Here is a 20,849-nt window from a genome sequence, read left to right as displayed (position 1 = left end):
AATCAGCAAATGAATAGGGAGACAAAGACTCTCAAGAGGACAGAAAAGGTTCATCAAAGGGTGAAGGTGGGAAAAATAAGAGTTTAACCATTGCAAAGATAAAAGCCTGTGAAAGAAGGAAAAGCAGATAGACTAGGAGCTACAGTGAGGACAAAGGACATGGCTGGAGGTTGAAAGGCATAAAGACAAGTTTAATCACAACAATCTCCTGGTTATAATCAGATTTCAGAGTTGATAAAGCTTAAAAATGGAAATCTTTATGGGTGATGGCAAAATCAAAGGGTATGATTACCTCTACATATAACTAAGATAAAGTATAAAGTCTAGATCATAGGAAATGAATGACCTAAAGAATTGGAAAGTTAAGTTGTTTGGGAGAACATCTATCTATCAATATCTATAGATAGATAGATAGATATTCAAAATCCCTAGTATGAAGGTAGGAATTTGAGAACAAAAAGAGTGTTAGCCAAGTACTCAAATCATTGAAGAAGGAAGGACAGCATTCTTGAAGGTTAGCAAATAATTGCTACCAAAGTATTAATTTGTGTAATTATGGATTGACTGAACTTCCAAGGAGGAGAGATCAGTGAGTGGTGGTCTTAGCAGGAGAGCTTGGAAACGGCAATGGGCAGCAAAGACTACTCCAATTCCCACATCATGACCACTGAATCAGTGGCCTATGAGTTAAAGCATGACTGCTGGAAAGATAGGCAAGGAAAACTGTCATCAGAAGAGAGAATTTGCATATGTGAAATTCCATAAATTATAGTTGTAGTCAATGAAGACATACCTGTAAAATTATATACACGAGGCCAAGGACACTACATTTCCAGTATTATTTTTCCTCTCTTATCTTCTTAGAATTCTTAGCTCACATCCAATGACTTATGTTAGGACCATGCTAGGAGATTAAAAAAACAAAAAACAAAAAACAAAAAACAACCAAAGTTAAAAGTCGTTTTCTAGTAATCTAATAATAATATTATAACTAATTATAATATAGAATAATGTTATAATCCAGTACATCATAAAGAGGCCATATAACATAGCTGACAGAAGAACAAGGTTCAAGTTCTAGATCCAGAGTAGCAGGATGACCAAAATCAAGGAACTTAGTAACAGCAGGGCCACGAAACTGATGAAGGAGAAACCAATGGTAAGGATTCTGGGTAGAGTCAGACATTTTAATTTGTATATGTCCCTAAGCATGAAGATAATACAAAATAAGAACTTAAAAAATGTTAATTCAGTAAATGTGTTGATTAACTATGTTACAAATAGGAATAGGAAACTCGTGGCCTAATGAAAATCAGTCATTTTAGCTTCCATGTCAAGTGAACCATTCTAACATAATCATATTAAATCATGATAATCCATAGATCATCATAATTGTAACTATTCAATACAGTTTACAATATTTATAAAATTCTCTTCTCTCAAATTCTCTCATATTACCTTTTATCAAGCATGATTTGGAACAAAACTGCACTCTGAAAAAGCCAGATTAATTCTGACCTGTTATTAGAAAATTACTTATACCTTGAAAAAAATCAAATTAATCCTGTATCATTTTCTTGTTGACCCTATTTACAATAATTGATTTTGCCTTATTATTATTTAAGTCATGGTGGGTTTTTTGTGTGTATCTGCACTCGTCTATAATGGGTCAAGATAAAAAAAAATCTAGTCTCCAGCTTCAAGGAATTTTTCTAACCTTGGAGAATGTGTGAGAAAGTAAGGGAGTTTGGGCCCAATATCTTTACTCCACCCAAGCTATTCTTCAAGGATGTCTTGTGTGCTCACCCGGTCTCACATTTAGACTTAAAGAGCACTTCTTAGTGTCATGAGGAAAAAAGGAGTTATTGTTAATCCTCTGTACCAAATTTTCAACTAAACAGGTTGTTCCCTGCATCTCAGCTTTGTAACCAATCATGCTGCCTTTAATCCCAAGATGTCATCTAACCTTTTTTATTCTTTGTTCTGTACCACCTCCCCCCACCCCCCCCCCCCCCATGTAAGGGGAACTGTCCTTTTCCCCTGAGTCTTTGGCATTAATGAAGGCAAACCCTCCACCAATTTGTTGATGGATAACATGCTCTTATTTAAAAATGTTATCTTGTACAAAGATCTGTTTCAATTTACCCTTTGGTTAAAATCCATCATTATAACCTTCTGAGAAGAGAATCAAATAAGGAATGTCATGAACTTCAGTCATTTCTATTTTGACTTCATTCCCAAGAGGGTCTTAGGTTCCAGTTGTGTAAAGAGACGACAGAATTTCTCTCTAGAAAACTAGTAAGTTGGAGCCAATAGAGCAGAATAGCAAGAAGAACACTGCTGAATTCACCCCAATAACTATGTCAGAAAACATACCAGACTGATTCCTGACCAGGAGATCCAAAGGGTACAAAACCCTCCCTCATCATTTTCCTAGCCCATGACACTAAAAGGAGAGAGAAAGGTCAATGAATCCAAGGGGTGTAGTCTAGTCAGAAACATTCCCAGTAACACCTATCACAGAGACTAAAAGTGAGCTGAGGTTCTGCATGAGGGGAAAAAGAAACACACAAAGAGGTCTTAGCCTTATTCAAGGAGCCACAGGTACCCAAGTGGATACTCCAGGGCCAACTCAGAGGCTGGCTGTACCATACTAGGGAAAACAACAGGCCCGTATCTATGTCCTGAGAAAGCATCAACACTTACTGGGTGCCCACTCTATGCCCACTCACACACCAGCTTGGATTTGAGTGGCAGCAAAAAACCAGACTTTGTACTGGATCAGCTTACTCTGGCAGAAAAAGGGGAGAAGAAAAAAAGGGGGTGGTAAAAGGAAGGGTAAATTGAGGAAAGGATTAGTTCTTATGAAAACAAACTCTAAGGAAGTTGAATTAGGAAGAGAAGCTTAACAGAAATGAAGGATAAGGGTGACATATGAAAAAGAAAGATGGGAGTGGAGGAGAAGGAGTATGAAGCTGTGGGAGGCAGGAGAAGGCACCAATCCTAGAGCACTGGTGCCAAGTATACTCCTCTCCCAACACCCTTTTTTACTTTAAGGAAAAGGGAGTAGAAGAGACCCAAAGAGAAGGAAAAGTATAAGAAAACAGAAAGGAAGGAAACAGATAATTGCCAATCAGAATTATAAATGCACAAACAAAATCAATGCAGATAAAATCAGAAAAAAGCAAGCAAATGGGAAAAAGGTTTTGTACCAAGTGTCTCTGATAAAGGTCTTATTTATCCTTTTTTTAAACTTTATTGAAGTTTTGCTATTTCAAAGGTCTCATTTCTTTCTTTCTTTTTTTAATTAAAACTTTTTATTTACAAAAGATTTTTACAAAAACATATGCATGGGTAATTTTTTTTCTTCTCTTTCTCCCTACCCCTTCCCTTAGATGACAAGTAATCCAATATATGTTAAATATGTTCAAATATATGTTAAAATCCAATATATGTATATATGTTTAGACAGTTATCTTGCTGTATAAGAAAAATAAGATCAAGAAAGAAAAAAAAACTGAGAAAGAAAACAAAATGCAAGCAAACAACAACAAAAAGAGTGGAAGTGCTGTGCTGAGATCCACATTAGTTCTCACAGTCCTCTCTCTGGGTATAGATGGCTCTCTTCATCACAAGATTATTGGAACTGATCTGAATCATCTCATTGTTGGAAAGAGTGATCATCGTATATTCTTATTTTTGTGGTATACAGTAATCTCCTGGTTCTGCTCATTTCACCTAGCATGAGTTCATGAGTCTCTCCAGACCTCTCTGAGATCATCCTGCGGATCGTTTCTTATAGAACAATATTATTCCATAACATTCATATACCATAACTTATTCAGTCATTATCCAACTGATGGGCATCCACTACAAAAAGGGCTACCACAAACATTTTTTGCACATGTGGATCCCTTTCCTTCCAAAGGTCTCATTTCTAAGACAGAGAGAGAACTGATTCAAATTTATAAGAAAAGCAGACATTTCTCAGTTGACAAATTGCCAAAAGGATGTAAAAAGGCACTTTTGAGCAGAATCAACCCAAGCTATCAACAGGTATAAGAAAAAATATTCTAAATTACTAATTATTAGTGAAACGCAAGTTAAAACAACTCTGAAGTTTTAGTAATCAGATTTGCAAAGGTGACTAAAAAATAAAATGACAAATGCTGGAAGAGCTATACAAAAAGAGCTAATTAAATGCACTTGAGGCACACTAGTAAAATGACTAAGTCATTTTGAAAAGCAATTTGGAATTTTGGACAAAAAGTTATTAAATTGCATTCTTTTATAACAAACAATATAGCCAGTAGGTATATGCTCCATAGATCAAGCAAATAGCAAAAGGGCCCAGAAGCACAAAATATTAAAATGTTTGAAGAGACAAAGAATTGGAAATCAAAGAAGTACTCATCAACTAAAAAATGGCTCTATACATAATGACATATAGAATGTGATAGAAAACTATTGTTCTCTAAGAAATGATGGAGAGGATAATTTCAGAGGAGCCTGCAAAGTCTTATATAAAATGATGTAGAATGAAATGAGAAGAATCAGAAGGATTTAGACAATAACAACAATATTATGAAAACAAAAGATTCAGGAACTCTGATTCCAGAGGATTAATGATAAAATATGCTATCCTTCTCTTGATAGGTAATGAAGTTATTACAGATTGAGATTTTAGGGATCATGGCCAATGCAGGAATGTGGCTTAGTTATCTATATGTGTTTGAAACAATTTTTCTTCTCTTTCTATTCCAAGAAGAAAACAATGAGAGGAAGGGAAGAAAAGATAGGATTGGAAAAGAATTTTAATTGACTCAAAAAACAATAAAAATTAATTTTAATAAAAGCTAATGAGTTCTATTATTTTTTTTTTTAGATTTCTTAGGGTGGATTCAGAGTCTTCTAGGCCTCAAAGGACAAATCATTGTTAAATCTGTTAGTTTGTGTTCAGTAATTTCGTTATAGTAGTCTGAGCTATCAAAGTCTTCAAAATTGTTACTTTCCTCAGCATATGAGGATGCCAAACACACCTTTTAAGTCTACCTTTACATTTGGTGCATTAAAATAAGAACATGTACATGTCAAGAAATTCTTTTGGATTCTACTTGTTACAAACTCATGACACTGTCCATAATTTTATTTCTTGTTCTATCCAAATTCTCAGTTCCAGACTTATTAAATAATTCTGCATCTCATTAACTGTCTCTCCTTATGTTATTCCATTTGTTTCTAGTTTCTACCTTTTCCCCCCAAAAAAATTATTGCCTTATTGTAACATCACCTGCCTGTCACCTTTTATCCCACAAACATCGTAAATTATCTAAGCAAAATGTTCAAAAAAAGCAGCTCAAATCACAATAGCTTATCTGTGGTAAACTGAAGTAATTTTATATAAAATTAATTTATGGAGGAAAACAGATGAAATCTAGTCACTGTCCCTGTCATTCTATAATACTGAAGATGATTTAGTGATCAAGAAACAGATATGGCAGCATTAATTAAAATGTGGCAGGGTAAAATGGGTATGTGATAGAATTAGGATACATTTACTTATTCAGACAAATATTTTCTTCTTTGTGCATCATAACCAGAAGCCAAGATGGCAGAGCAATATAAAGTGGTACAATAAAGCAACCTATAGATCTTAAAAAAGCAAGGGTAAAAAGAAAAACCTTCCAAGCAAATCTAGAAAAGATAGAAAACAAGGGAAATTTGAGGGGAAAAAAAGCAATTACATGTTGTGTATGAAGGGAAATGGAGACAGAGGAAGAGGTCTATGGATAAGGCTGGCCATGAACAGCTTCACATAGTGACTCAGAAGTCAAGTCCAGAGACTATGCTCCTCGCAGACTCCCCCAAGTCATGATATCAGGGGAATGAAACAATGAGTTCCCACTGGAAGGGCAGATGTCCAATAAGAGTGGAGGGTAAAACATGCGGGATGGAGGAAGAGGGATCTAAACCTAGCGGAATGTGGAGGGCTGAGCAACAAGCTCCATAAGGTACAAAGTGAACCAGTGGCGTTTGCCAGGCAGAAAGGGAACCTGCTTTCCAACCCATAGAATGACTGGACTGAGGGAATCTGCAGCTGGCTCCCCAGGTTACCTCAGGACCCTGAAGAGCTCAGGCCAAGGAGGGTAATAATCAGACTGACCTGGATCCAGAAGATCCCCAGAATGGATTGTCCTCGTGGTCATGAAAAGCCATAACACTCATATCTTCAGAAGGGAATAAGAGGACTAGCCTAGAACCTTTTCTCTAGCAGTGCCCACAACTGACTCTCACATCAAGCCTCAAGCCTGAAGCAAACTGGAGAAGAAATGGGGTGGGTAATGGGGATCCAACTATAAAAAACTATTATGGTGACAGGGATGCTTAACATATAAATACAGAAAAGAATAAACTTCAAAATAGCTACAAAGCCTCCAAGAAAAACACAGATTGAGCACAAAGTCAAACAGAACTTCTGGAAGATATACAATTAAAAATTTTAAGAGTTAAAATTTTTTCTACAAATTAAACAAAAGTACTTGAGGAAAAAATGGAAAAGAAAAGAGTGATGGAAGAAAAATTTGTAACAAGTATAAATCCTTGCCCCAAGTAACAAACTTCCTGAAAATGAGAATAAAACAAACAGAAGTCAATGATTCTATAATATAACAAGACACATTAAAACAAAGTCCAAAGATTGAAAAGAAATAGAAGAAAATATAAGGTGTTTCATAAGTAAATGCAACTAACCTAGAATACATATCAAGGAGAAAAAATTAACAATTATTAGACAAAACTTCTTACTATGTCTTGTCTTCTCAAAGGATTAGGGGAAAGAGGAGAAAAAGGAAGAAAATTTGGAATTGAAAATTAAAATTTCAAAAATAAAATAAAACAGGAAAAGAATCATTAGAAAACATGAAAGTGGGAGGCAGGAGTGGAAGGGTAAACACTCATAGTTCAAGAATTCTTAAAATGATCTAGGTCTCTTATAACAAGAGGACAAAGTGGAAACAGAATCATAAGTTACCTCCTAAAAGAAATCCCAGGAATATCACAGCCAAAATTCAGAGTTTTAAATTCAAAGCAAAAAACAATACAAGCAGCCAGAAATAAATCAATTATAAAAGGGCTATAATTAGGACCACAACTGATTTAGAAGGCACAAGCATAAAAGGGGTGAAGAGACTGCAATATGATAATTCAAAAAGTAAAGGATTTAGGCTCACAGCCAAGAAAAATTTGCTCAACAAAACTGAATATAATCCTAAAGGGGGCAAAATATACTTTTGATGAAATTATACACTTACAAGCATTTCTAATTAACTGAACAGAGCTATATAGAAAGTTTCAAATTTAAACACAGGAGTTAAGAAAAATATAAAAAGTTAAACACAGGTGAACAATAAAGGCTTAAACAAGGATAAATTGCTTAATTCAGATATGGGGAAAAGGCAGATGCATCCCAGGGCAATCTCTCATCTTCCGGAGTCAAAGAGACTAGAGTCTAAGAACAAAAGGCCTGAAAGTGGTTCTTTTGTGTCTTGATGACCCTATGGAAAAAAAAGGGAAGAGCAATGCACTGGGATGTGGAAAAGGAAGGAAAAAGGAAGGAAAAGAAAAGGCTGGGGGAAATTATCCCACTAATCAGAATGTTCAAGTAAAAAAGGAGGAGATAATTACAAAGAGCAGTTGACACCTGCACATAAACACACAGACGTGGTTAGGGAAATACATTTCCCTCAAAAGAGAAATGGAGAAAGGGAAAGAAGGAGGATTTAGAAAGAGATTAAGGGAGTAATTAGTACACAAAAATATCTCTTAGCTTATGGTTTACAGATTTTTTTATAAAATGGTTGAACAAGTTAGGGAAGATAAATGTTATGAAATATTATATAATGCGGTAAGAAATGATGAGGGGTGATTTCTCTGAAACTTGGGAAGACTTCTAAGAACTGATGCAGAATGAAACAATCAAAAGATTGATGCATACAATAACAATAATGTGATAAAATCAAAAAACTTTGAAAGAATTAGGTACTCCTCAATGAGGCAGTGACCAATCACTTTTCTGAAGACTGAAGATGAAACATGCAACTCACTGACAGAGTGGTAAAAGATTCAGTGTGCAGAATGAGATATATTTTTTTCGACATACCCAAAGCAGAAATCTATTTAGCTTGACTATACATTTTTGTAATAAGTTTGTTTTTCTTTCATCCTTTCCCAGGGAAGTCAGGTAGTGCTGAGGTAGGAAAGAATGAATGGAGAGAAGGCAGAAATTTGTTCTCCCTCCCCTCTTCTTTTCCTCCTCCTCTTCTTCCATTTCATTTTCTTTTTTTTTTCTTTTCTTCCTCCTCCTCTTCCTTTTTCTTTTTCCTCTGCTTTGTTCCCTTCTTCCTTGTTCATTTTCTTCTTCTTTCTCTCCTCTTCCTCCCTCTCTCTTTTCCTCTCCCCCCAAAAAATTTTTTTTAAAAAATTTCTTTGAAAACCAAGAAGTGCTTGAAGGAAGGGTCCAGTATAATAATGTGTGCCTATAATCCCAGCCCTACCTTCTAACTAAGCAAAATCCTGATTACCTGGCAATAAATGCTTCTTGTCTTATTTTTATATATTTATTTATTTTTGCCAGGGCCAGTAGGCTTTGACGCTAACCTTGAATATCTGGTGAAAATATCCAGACAAAGAAAATTAGAGATACCTAAAAAACTGAAGTACTATTTCAGAAAATGAAAATAACAATCTCCTCAAATCTCCTCAAAGTCAACATGCAATAAATTTATAAAAGAACTTTAATGTTCTATGCTCTTTTACAAAACACATTCTCTCTTCTTTTTATAAGCACACTGTGTGAATGTGAAAACAGTCCAAGATTCTGTCTAACATCTATCTCTATGTGGCCTCCTTGGCAATTTACTTATAAGATTTGCAAAGGAAAAGTACTGCCCCCCCAAAAAGGGCATATACAAAGCCAACATCTTTCGCAATGATTTACTGAAAGCAGCAGCTCGTTTTAATAAACCCATCCCAAAACATAAAATTGATTGAACCAACTGCTGTGCAGGGCATACACCACAGCTGATCAAAATCATTCAAGATTTTTATTCTTACAGAATCTCTTTCAAGCTTGAAGAAGGTTTTCCCCCCATTCTAATTACATAAGGCAAAAAAATAAAATTTTCTTTAAGATGTGCTAGAAAAGCATGAAACTATTAAAAAAGTAAATTCCCAAAGAAGAATTTTTCCATACTAAATCATTTTTAATTTAAATGGTGTTTTCAAGGCTTGAAACCACTAATCGATTTTCAAAGTCAAGCCTTAATTAAATGCTTACTATGTGTCAGCCCTGTGTTAAGAGCCAAGAATATAACTAGAAGGAAAAAAGAGAGTCTCTGTCTTACTCTCAAGAAGCTCACAGTCACAAACAAGAGAAAACATGAAAACAAATGTGTACAAACAAGATAGGGAAAGGATAAATTGGAGATAATATCAGAGAGAAAAACACTAAGTATTATATTTGAGAATTCATTTTGGTTACTAGCATTAAGACTTCAGAACAAGTAAAATTGTCACTCAATACTTCTATATACCTATCATTATTTAGAAAAGTTCTAAAATATAAATAATCCTCCATATAATTTAAAATAAAAGTATCTTAAAAAACTAAAATATTTTTCTGTATCTGACAACTTAATTTCTTTATAATAGACATGGCCTATTTCACTGATAAACAAAGAATTTCAATCTGCCATTACATGTTATGCGAGGCTTTCATTTGTATTTTTATAATAAAGTAATTTTATAGTATTTGTGTCACAATGAAGGACAAAGATAAGCCAACTGTTTAGATTCTTCGCCTTTATGTTGTGGCTTTGATCACTAACAATGCAGCCTGAACAGCCAACAGAAGGCTGACATTTCATAAAATATGCAGTGATAAAAACTAATACTGTAGCATCTGGGAGCGATATATAAAATGCAGAAATACACCTAATAACTGTGATCTTAAATTACAAGTTACTAAAAGCAAAATAAAAAGCATACCTAAAATGAAGAAAAACCACAAAAACAGATCTTAATCATACTTTTTTCCTAAAAAAGAAAAAACAACAACAAAGTTTAATAAACAATACAAGTGATTGAGTTTACAATTCTTTCTTTGAGATTTCCCCAGGTTCTCCAGATCTCAAAAGCTATTTGCCTCCTTGAAAAAGTATTCCTTTTGTATATTGTGAGCATCACAAAAAATCTTATTGAAATACAACGAGAAAGCTAAAATACAATCAGAAGAAATTAGCTTTTCTCAAAAGCACAGAAAATCAGACAGTTAATGTACCAGGGAAGATTTGTTCAGTAGAAGGAGTCCATAAACCATGACCAAAAGGAGAAAATTTTTTCTAATAATCTAAAGACATAAGTTTATAATGAAAACATCACTTTAGATCCTTTTCTCAAAGCCATTGTCTTTTAGACAGAATTAGCAAAAATTCAGTGCTCTCTAAATCATTGGTTAAGAACTTTTTTAGAAATTGGAGAGTAAAAACTAATTGTATTTATTATCATAGTAGTATTTAATTTCAAATTATACATCAAAAAAGTCAGTTTTAAAAACCTTTTCTATATTAGTGAAATAAATGCAAAATGAAAGTCATATTCAGTGCTTCAATAACTCTGAAGTACACTTTGACTAAACACACACACACACACACACACACACACACACACACACACAATAACTGCTAAGTATGTGGGAGGCAATTGTCCTAGTGCTTATAATTAGCAGCTGAATTTGGGGATTTCACTGCTTAATGCACACCCACCGGCTTGTTATTCTTACCACGGCTTTTTATGTCATTTAATGGAGATAAATACTCTTTCCCCACCTCATATTTACATCAATGTCATAAAATTTTTTTAAGCTATTAAAATAGGTTAAACAGCAGCAGTCTCAATATCACTCTTCATCTCTCACTGGACAAAGAATAGAATTACAAGACTGAGATAGATGAAGGCATATTTACATTTAATATTCCGAACTATAACATTTATGTTAATTATGATTTTCACATTTGCAAAAACGGCTCTTTTCATTTTCACTGAATATTTTGTTAATTTTTAAACGTTAACATTGGCTATGAGAAAGGACATCTAAAAAGGACAAACAAAATAATACAAATAATAAAAATGATACAAAAAATACAAAGATGCTGTCTGAACATTAGAATAGTAATTTCAACAAAAACATCTTCAAAAAAGATTTTAATTTTGTTTATTTGCTACAAAAGTTGGCTGAATAATTTAAACAAAATTCTTCAAATTTTGATTATTCTCTACAAGGAAAAGTTAAATTATATAAACAAAGTTCTTAAATCTGTTTCCAAAGAATGTCGTTTTAATATGTTTTAAATTTCATATGCATTTGTTCTTATATTAGTGCTGTTTTAAAGTCATTAAGATACTTTTCCTTCCTGATACATATACTGTTTGGTTGGCTAGCTCATTGATGAAGATATGTATTTTAAAAATTATACAGTGTGCAAATTTATAATGGATATTATATGTGTAAATAAGCTCTTGGCACATAATAATGCTTAGAAGTGATTTACAAAACTTTCAAGAATTTTCTACTTTACTAAAAGATGTAGCACCTAATGGAAGTCCTGTCAATTGTTAATCAGGTGCATATGGCAATATTTCACCAATTTGCTGTGACAGTGATCTCATGACTTCTAAAATTTATAAAGCTGAAAGAAATAATCTACTCAATAAAAAAGTTTTGTTGGTTTTTTTTCCCCCTCCCCTTAAGGGATTTGTTTTAATCTGATCATTTACCTTTCTTGTTGCCTTGGCTTCAATTATGCAAAAGATAAATTGTTCAAGAGATGTTCTTTTTTTAACTCTTAAAATTAGAATCCTGATAAATTTTAAATTCTAAAGTAAGAATGAAAACAAACCACACATATTATCTTGGTCTTGGTTTTTTTTATTAATTATATCATAGGATTTGTTCTATATTCCATTAAATTGTGTTTCATTTTTAATGATGAAAGGTTGGGTAGAACGAGCAGAGATTTCCAGATTACATAACCAATAAGATAGAAAATTAAACATTTTCTCCAGTCCTCATTAGCTCTCAGAACCTCCTCCCCCAAAGAGGAACTTCAGTGATACAGAAATTATAGCTGAATTCCCAAGACAAGAAGTATAAGGACCCAAAGGAGTATGTGAATTGAACAGAGGAGAATGCTAGATCAAGATGCCTTCATTCAGCACCCCCAACTCTCCCACAGGTACACTAACCATTCCATCAACATTTTACCATGGGATCCATTCACAGTGATTTGTCATGCTGCATTGTTTACTAGTATATTCGATTCTTGTTCTTTCCTTTTTTGAATGTTAGAACAAGCAACAGGAATCAATTGTGACCAAGGAAGTGAGCAAGAGAAGGAAATCAGAGGATGAAAATTAAGCATATTGCTTTTTGGAGTGGCACTAAGTTTAGGAAAATCCAAGGATGCAAAGGATCTGACTGGAAGAACTTCCCTAATGATCTCCCAATCTTGGAAAATGCAGGAGAAACTGATTAGAACCATAAAGATAGAGAAATGGGACAGGTGATCAAGGTATACAACTGCAAAGATCACGAAGAAAAGAGGACTGGAATCCAGCTGTGCCCAGTTCTATCCCACAAGAAGCTACAAGGGACAAGACAAGGTCTCAAGCAGGGAAAAGTAAATTCCTCAATGTGGATGAAGTTAAGACAGCCTTGTAGACCAGCTTAGAGAGTAAACTAACCATCGGGAGGGGTAGGGGGAAGGATAGAAGGGAGGAGAGTAAATGAAGAACAGGAAATAAAAGAAGAAAAAAGCTAAAGCAATCAAAGATCTCAAGAAAAGTAAAACAATTAAAAATTGAGAATAAAAATAACAAAATATTAATGTCAGAAGGGAAAACAAGCATGAAATCTTCCAAAAGATTACAAACTTCTCTATAAAACTATAAAACAGATGAAAGTGAATATAGACATAATGAAACACAGAATTCTGTGAGCTCCCCAAAGACTCACAGAAGTATGTTCCAGAAAGATTCAAGAGAAAAAAGCAGAATCTTAAAAGAATGAATACATTAGTGTTGACTAGGAGAGGGGAGTAGGGGGGAAGGAAGGAAAAAAAAATTGGAACACAAGGTTTTGCGAGGGTGATTGTTGAAAACTATCTTTGCATGCATTTTGAAAATAAAAATCTATTATAAAAAAAAAATAAGTAAGAAGGGAATAAATGGCAGTATGCACAATTAACAGGATAGAAAACCCTTGCCAAAAACACTGACAAGGGTCTCCAAAAAAAAGTGAGAAAGAACTGATTAGAAACACACAAATACTGATAAGATGATAATCTGGAAGAGAAGCAAAAAGCAATAGTGGTAAAGAATATGAGAAAACATCCACTCCTTAAGACAACCTAAGAATGATATACCTACAAAAGAAAATGACAAGTTGAAAAATCAGAATACCATAATGCGAGATTTAAAAAACAAAATGATCCAAGCATCTGAATACATAAAACAAAACACCAATTTTAAAGAATTCTCAAATTACCTATAGCAAAGAAACAAGAAATATTTTATACTCAAATTCCAAAACCCAGTGATTACATCAAACAATTTCAATGATAAAACAAAATTATATATCAAAAGAAAAACATTTAAATAGAAAAGAATATAAATTCAAATAAAATCAGACTATTCTGCTCCCATCAGAAACTAGAGTAGGGATTGGAGTAATAAATTGCAGAAGAGAAAAGAGATCAAGTTACAACTCAAAATGCCATTTGAAAAAACCTAAGCCCAATCATCAATAGAAAAAAAAAAAAAAAAAAGACAGATGGTCAATAAAAGAAAAGCATTTTAGGTAATCCCATCCAACCCTTCCACCAAAAAAATCCAATAGAGAAATGCAGGTTATTCAAACTTGCAAACATTAGAAACACAAGAAAAGCTATTTAAAAGCAACTATCAAGGAAAGAATATAAATAAATATATATAAATAATATAAATTGTCTCTGGAAAATATTAAAAGAAAAAACTAGAGTGACATTTGAAAAAAAATAAGAAATTTGCTTCTGAAAGTACACAAGAGGATAAAGATGAAAGTAGAATTTAAAGAAATAGGAGAAATGATAGTGGAAAAACAGACCTGAAAGATGGCAGATGGATAGAATGGATGAATGGACAAAAGATGAACAGTCAAGCAAACATTGTTAAGTGCTGGGGATTCAAGTAAAAGTATGCTGTACAGTCTTGGATCTAAAGGAGATTACCTTCTAATTTGGGAAGACAACATATAAAATCAAGATTAGATGTGGAGGAAGGATTTGGAATGAGGATAAACACTCCATGAAATAAGTGGAAATGTCAGACAGAATTCAATTCCCAGTGAAGAATAAATGAAGGGGATAGTTTGAGGAGAAAACTTATGGCTTGAGATGTCCTGAACATCTAGAACTGAGCAAGGTTTATAAAGCTCAAGATGGGGAGGTAAGAGTCAAATTTTCCAATGATGGCCAGAGAGGAGAAAGTGTGACTAGAAATACCCATGAAATTTATGGAGGCCTAGGACAAAGGCCAAAATTGGTCTACTGGAATCCATGGTGATTCCAGGGATGGAACCCAATTTTCCATAGAGATGGGAATGAAGATAAAGGTCCAAATGGAAAGCACTTGCTTAGAGATACAACTAAATCCCATAAGGAACCTGAATCAATTTTTTTTATTATGAGGAATTACTCTCTAGAAGGCAAAAAGGAGGGAGTAGTGTGAGAAAACTACATTATGTAAAAACAAATCAATAAAATAATTTAAAAGTAAAGTAAATACTAAATAGCATAGTAATATATATATATATATATACATACACACACACACACACACACACACACACACACACACACACACACACACACACTTACCTTGAGACAAGTGGGGGACTCAAAAGACTGAGCCTGGAATCAGAAAGATCTGATCAAATCTGTCCTTAATGTATTAGCTGTGTGAAACTGGGAAAATCAATTAATCTCTGTTTATCTCAATTTCCTTAACTATAAAATGAGAAAAAATAGTAGCATCTAACTTGAAAGGTTATTGTGAAAATGAAATAATAGTTGCAAACTTCTGAGCAGCATGCCTCAGCATACAATAGGTTCTGTATGTGCACATGCAGGCGCAATGCATGTATTCTATCCATAAGGCAAAAGAAATGTGGCAGAGTAGATAGAACAAACATAAGTATTTGAGAAAAGAATTTAAAGATATCTTAATTTTATTTTAGATGGTTTTTTTGTTAATAATTTAAAATTTAATAATAATATCTAATAAGATACACTAGAAGATATCTCATTTTTTAAAAAAGTAGATGATCTATAGAAGACACTTCATTAAACTGATCAAAAAGTACTTTACTTGAGGCTCTTAGTACAAGAGAGAAATTATTATTAGGATAATTTTAAGAATGAACCTTCTGCTGCAATAGAGTTTCAAATCAATACCTGTTTATCTGTCCCAGTCTCCCCCCTGCCCAACAAAAGCTGTGTCAAGTAAAACATGAAGAATGTAAATTGATTACTTTGGATTTGGATTTTCATAATGCACTATTATGTAATATTGCTTTGTAGTCTAAACAGGACCAAGAAATAGTTATGACTTAAAATTCACTAACAAGTTAATTTTTATTTCTGGCTCTGTGGCTCTCTACCAGGGAAAAGGAGAAAACTACTCACGGGTGTTAGGAATAATATTCATAAAACCCAAGATATTGTATAAATGTAAGTTGTTATTCTCTCTTGAAATATTATCTACCTGGATATCTGTTAAACCATTAAATCAGCCCCAAACACTTATCTCCCCTATTTGAAGCAAAGAGTGAGCCAGTTAAGCAATGCTAAGAAGTCATGTTATTAAGTCGTGGAGAGAAGAGTTGGATATCTTTCTAAAGTTCTCTTCAATGGTCTTTGTAGAGTAACTTCATTAATCTATTTGAAATAGAATGATTCATTACCTAGAATATTGTGCTACAACAAAACCTGCTGAATAGCAGAAATTTACAACCTCACAGCAAATGAAGAAAGGTGGATAAAAAACTCCTTACAGACACATGACAGATGAGTAAGTCTATAAAAAGTCAGCAGTCATAGATGCATTAGACATAATTTATTATGGAAACTGAGTTTGACAGCTTTCCTTCCCGGAGCCTGGGGTTGTGGTTTATACACAATGCACTCTGTCTATGGCCATTTAGTTTCCCTACATGGATTGCTAGGCAAATGTCTTCTGAAAAGCTCCCATAATATTTGAAGGCTTGATGAAATTGGTACAATGTTAAAACAAATAGAAAACTTTTATCATCTATAATAGAATGCTCATCAAACTATAGCCCAAGAGCCAATTATAGGTTACTGCTTCTTTTTATATCCCAAGGAATGAAAAATGGTCTATATATATTTAAAAATTAAAAATAAATACATAAATGCAAAACATACTTCATGTAAAAATGTAAAAACTATTTGCATTGTAACATATTAAAATATATTAAAAATCATTGTTAGCTCCATGCCTTACAAAAATAGGCAGTTGGGCAACCTTGGATCTCTAATGGAATCACTTGAACAATTTCTAAAAGCTACTCTGCCTGTGGATTCCTTTGGACTTTCCCATCAAGCCCTTCTTCCTCAGAAAACACATCATTGAGAAACCTCATTCTCCTACACCATTCCTGGCATCTCATTAGCACCCACTGGTCCTCTGATGAGAGCAGGAGAGAGAGGGTCATGAAATTCAGGGCCTCGATGTAAGAAGAGGGCTCACTCCAATTCTCTTTTCATTTCCCACCAACTATACTACTCTCTCAATACTCTGGGCCAGTTACCTTTCCCTGTATCCTCTGCTGCTTCCACTTGGGCCTTGTCTTCCCCCATTATACTGTAAGTTTCTTAAGGCAGGGATTGTCTTGTTACATTACTATTAGCCTATATTATATCGCTATGTGCTTATATATTTTATGTAATTGCAAGAATCATTGGATTTCTTGAGATGAAAAATCGTTGATGAGACTATTGCAGTACTTAAATTTTCATGTTGATTCATGTTATTTGTTACGTTACTACCACCCTGTGTTATATTGCTAAGTGCTTATGTAAATTATGTGTAATGCCTCCCATATTGATGGATTTATGTGTACCTGTTTCAAGTGAGCTCCTTCAGAAACCCGCTAATCTGATTTGACTTCCTATTTCCTTTGGTGTTTTCATCTCCCTTCCTGAGGTGTCAGGCAAGGTGTGATCACCTTTTGCGGGGGTGGGGGGGTGGGGGGGGGTGTTCTCACCTCCTTGAGAAGTCAGGAAGGTCATGACCACCCTATGTTCTAAAACAAAAGAAAGGGGGAGATGTTGGAATCTTTACAAACTGCTAACTCATTAGAGTTGATGTTTTGGGCCAGAACCTGAATCAAGGTACTAATTAGAACTAATTGATACAATGCTTGTGTTTACACCTTTACTCAGTGGAATTCACAAGTATGGGAGATTCACAAAGTTAACTGTGTAACTTTGTTAATTCACACCTCCCTTGAAGCTCTTAGGACCAGAGAGCACTATGGGAGAAAACCCATAATCCCTCTCTCTCGTGTTCCACAATTCCTCTCTCTCATATGTAAGAAACAGACAGGCTCTCGGAGAGAGATTCATTCCATTTTCCACTTGGCTGGCTGGTGGCAGAAGAGAATTCAGCTGAATTACATGAAGAGTAGAGCTGATTTTAGATTGAGAGGGGAGCGTCAAGTGAATTCAGCCAGAAGCCCTGAGTGAGGAGTTTTACTTCGGAACATTGACTGAGGTCAGAGAGGAGCACTCTGGGACATTGAGAGCCAGAATCCCTCTCTCAGAGGCAAGACAGATTCAAGTTGGTGCTGGCTCTGGAGGCTGAAGAAAGAAGAGGCAGAAGCAAAGGACAAAGCTGCAAGAGCTCTTAGAACCAAGGAGAGAGATAGGCCTCTAAGCTAACTGGGCTATATTGGAGGCAATATAAGATCTGAACTTTTATCACCTGGATGCGTTTTGAGGTGATTATTAATTTCAACTGCAACTAAGGCTGCCTCCAGAAAACCTCCCCAAGAAACCTGCTCTCTCCCAGAGAGAATCATAATATATATTTTAAAGAAGAAAAAGAACATCAACATTGTCTTTTATATTTTACTTCTATTTATATCCCCACCACTTACCATGGTGCATGGCACATAAGTTTAATTAATGTTTATTGACTGGATATTGCTCATAACATCTTTCATGACATTAATGAATATATCTTTCTTGGTTTTATGGTGTCAAAGAATTACTACACTCAACTTTCTCTATGTCCATTGTATCAAAGTATCTTAGTTATGAGCTTAATCTAATATATTCAAGAAAAACTAAGAATATTTTAAGATTCTATGAGATTAGCTGCTTTGGATGAGAGGAGTAATGACCAAATAATAAACATAGTAAAATATTATATTTTTTAGTCACTTAAGTGGAACGATGTAGTCTGCTATAGAAAATCTGCTTTCAAAATTTCTTTAATTTTGTACTTTCAAACTTTCAATATATGCACAGACCAATCCATTATTTTAAAATGAGAAAATAGGCATGTGGATTAGCAATTCTTAGAAGTTTTAAAGTCATTTTATAATAGAATACTATTTTTTTTGGTAATCTTCTCAATTCATTTTGAATCTTTCCCTTTCCTAATTATTGAAATAATCCTCAGTACAATACAACTTTGGAGCCAGGATACACATACAAGAACTACAATAAAGTAAACAGAAAGAATCAACTCAAAAGAAACAAAACTGAATGTTTTTAAATTATTAAGACCAAGTTTCATTTGTCTCCACTCCTTTTTCTTGTTTTAAGATGATAGTCATGATTTTCAAGTTTTCTAAACATTTTGCCAACAAACTTGTACTCTAAACGTACATTTCCTTGACTGCCAAGCCTTTCCCCTTTGCTAAAGACTATTTGAATGGCTTCTGTGCTCTTTTCAACTTCTTGCCAAAATAATACTTTAATATTGAATACTTCTCTAAAAAATAAGTGATAAAAAGCAATTTCTATTTATTTCCAATTTTTCTGCAATAACAGATTAAAGAGGATGATTTGGAGCTGTAACTTCTCACTTATTTATTTGAGTGTTCATTTTGTCAATTAAACAAAGATAGCTAATTCTGTATTTCTTAAATATTAATATAAAATCAATTTCTTTTTTTTATGATTTCTGTGGTGTTTTCCATAGCTTATTACACAAAGTATTAAGTGGTCTATGGTTTAATTCCAAAAAAGGAACTCACAAATCTGATCCAATTTTTCACTTCATTCCTATACTCCAAAGGCATTATTTCATTAAAAAAAATAATTCCAACAATGATGATGTTGATACATCCACATGTACCTGTGTAGCTCTCATGGATATCTAGCAATTTACTAAGCACTTACCAGAAATTGGATTAAAAACTAGGGATACAAAGAATATATGAAAAAATACAATCCCTCTTCAATCTTAAGAGCTCACATACAAATGAGGAGCTAGAGAAGGAGATCACTCCTGGAAGAATACAAGTAGGTGCTCTGTTGGTATTCTTTCTAGGTCAAGAGAAGGCGGGCAAGGGAAATCTGTACAGAGCACCTACTAGGTGCCAGGCACTGGACCAAAATCTTATTTCATTTGCTTCTTACAACAACTCAGGGAAGTGTGATTATAATACCCATTTTCAATATAATTTTCAATATAATGCCCATTACAAAAACCATTTGTACTCACATACAAATGCACAACATGCAAATACTATGTACATACAAGATATAGGGAATATAGGCATTCAGTCGTAAAAAGCAGGGAGGAAGAAATAAGGGAGAAGGTAGAATCTAAGCTGTGTCTAGAAGGAAGCCCAAGAGAACACGAGGAATAGTGAAAAAGCATGAAATGAAAAGAAGGCAAGCAATGTACAAAAATGTACAATGTACAAAAACAGGAAGTAGGTCAATGGACCTACATCCCAAAATATTGGGAAAGAGATTTAAGCCTAAGAAGAATAGTCTTTAATTCCATGCTGAGAAACTAGCTAGGTGATCTTGGGCAAATTACTTCTATTTTCTTCAGTTTCCTCAACAGTAAAATGGGTATTATAATCACACTTCCCTGAGTTGTTGTAAGAAGCAAATGAAATAAGATTTTGGTCCAGTGCCTGGCACCTAGTAGGTGCTCTGTACAGATTTCCCTCGCCCGCCTTCTCTTGACCTAGAAAGAATACCAACAGAGCACCTACTTGTATTCTTCCAGGAGTGATCTCCTTCTCTAGCTCCAGGCCCAGTACAAACATTTTATCCTATGTTCCTTGATGATACCCTTTATACAGATTCTGCCACACGATTCTTTAGGCATGTGAGATACACCTTACTCATGTCCATCATGTACCTCCCCACTTTCCCACTGCCCTCAGTGGAATTGAGGATAAGCCTCAAATTCAAAATCCAAACTAAACTTTTACAATTGTATTTTCCATTATTTATTTTTGTAGCCAAAACACCACACTACAAAAACTTATCTCCTAACTTCTCCTTAAAGGTAAAAAATTCAAGAACATATCTGACAAGAACTTTTCGCCTAATATTTGGTCAGTGAAAAGAATTGAGGTTAATCTTTCATTTTTAATGTCACCTGCAGCCAGTGACTGTTTTTTCTAATGCGAGTGACAGATAAACAGAAAAAACTCCCAGGATGGCACACAAAGCACCACATACTCTAAGTGCATTTTATATCAA

At 34.2% G+C, this 20,849-nt stretch overlaps 1 protein-coding gene across 1 annotated transcript in view; it reads right to left on the bottom strand.

The window, feature by feature from the left end:
- Nucleotides 1-20,849, bottom strand: part of TBC1D5 (TBC1 domain family member 5) — a 587,873-nt gene that overhangs the window by 433,184 nt on the left and 133,840 nt on the right. Inside the window, exon 3 of the mRNA XM_052000341.1 lies at nt 794-904. The gene's annotated coding sequence lies outside the window, so the exon portion shown is untranslated. The remainder of the gene's footprint in view (nt 1-793; nt 905-20,849) is intronic.

This window comes from Antechinus flavipes, chromosome 5 (genome assembly GCF_016432865.1).
Source record: "Antechinus flavipes isolate AdamAnt ecotype Samford, QLD, Australia chromosome 5, AdamAnt_v2, whole genome shotgun sequence".
Classification (NCBI taxonomy): domain Eukaryota; kingdom Metazoa; phylum Chordata; class Mammalia; order Dasyuromorphia; family Dasyuridae; genus Antechinus; species Antechinus flavipes.
Note: the sequence above shows the minus strand (reverse complement) of the source record. Positions and strands in the feature narration are given on the sequence as shown.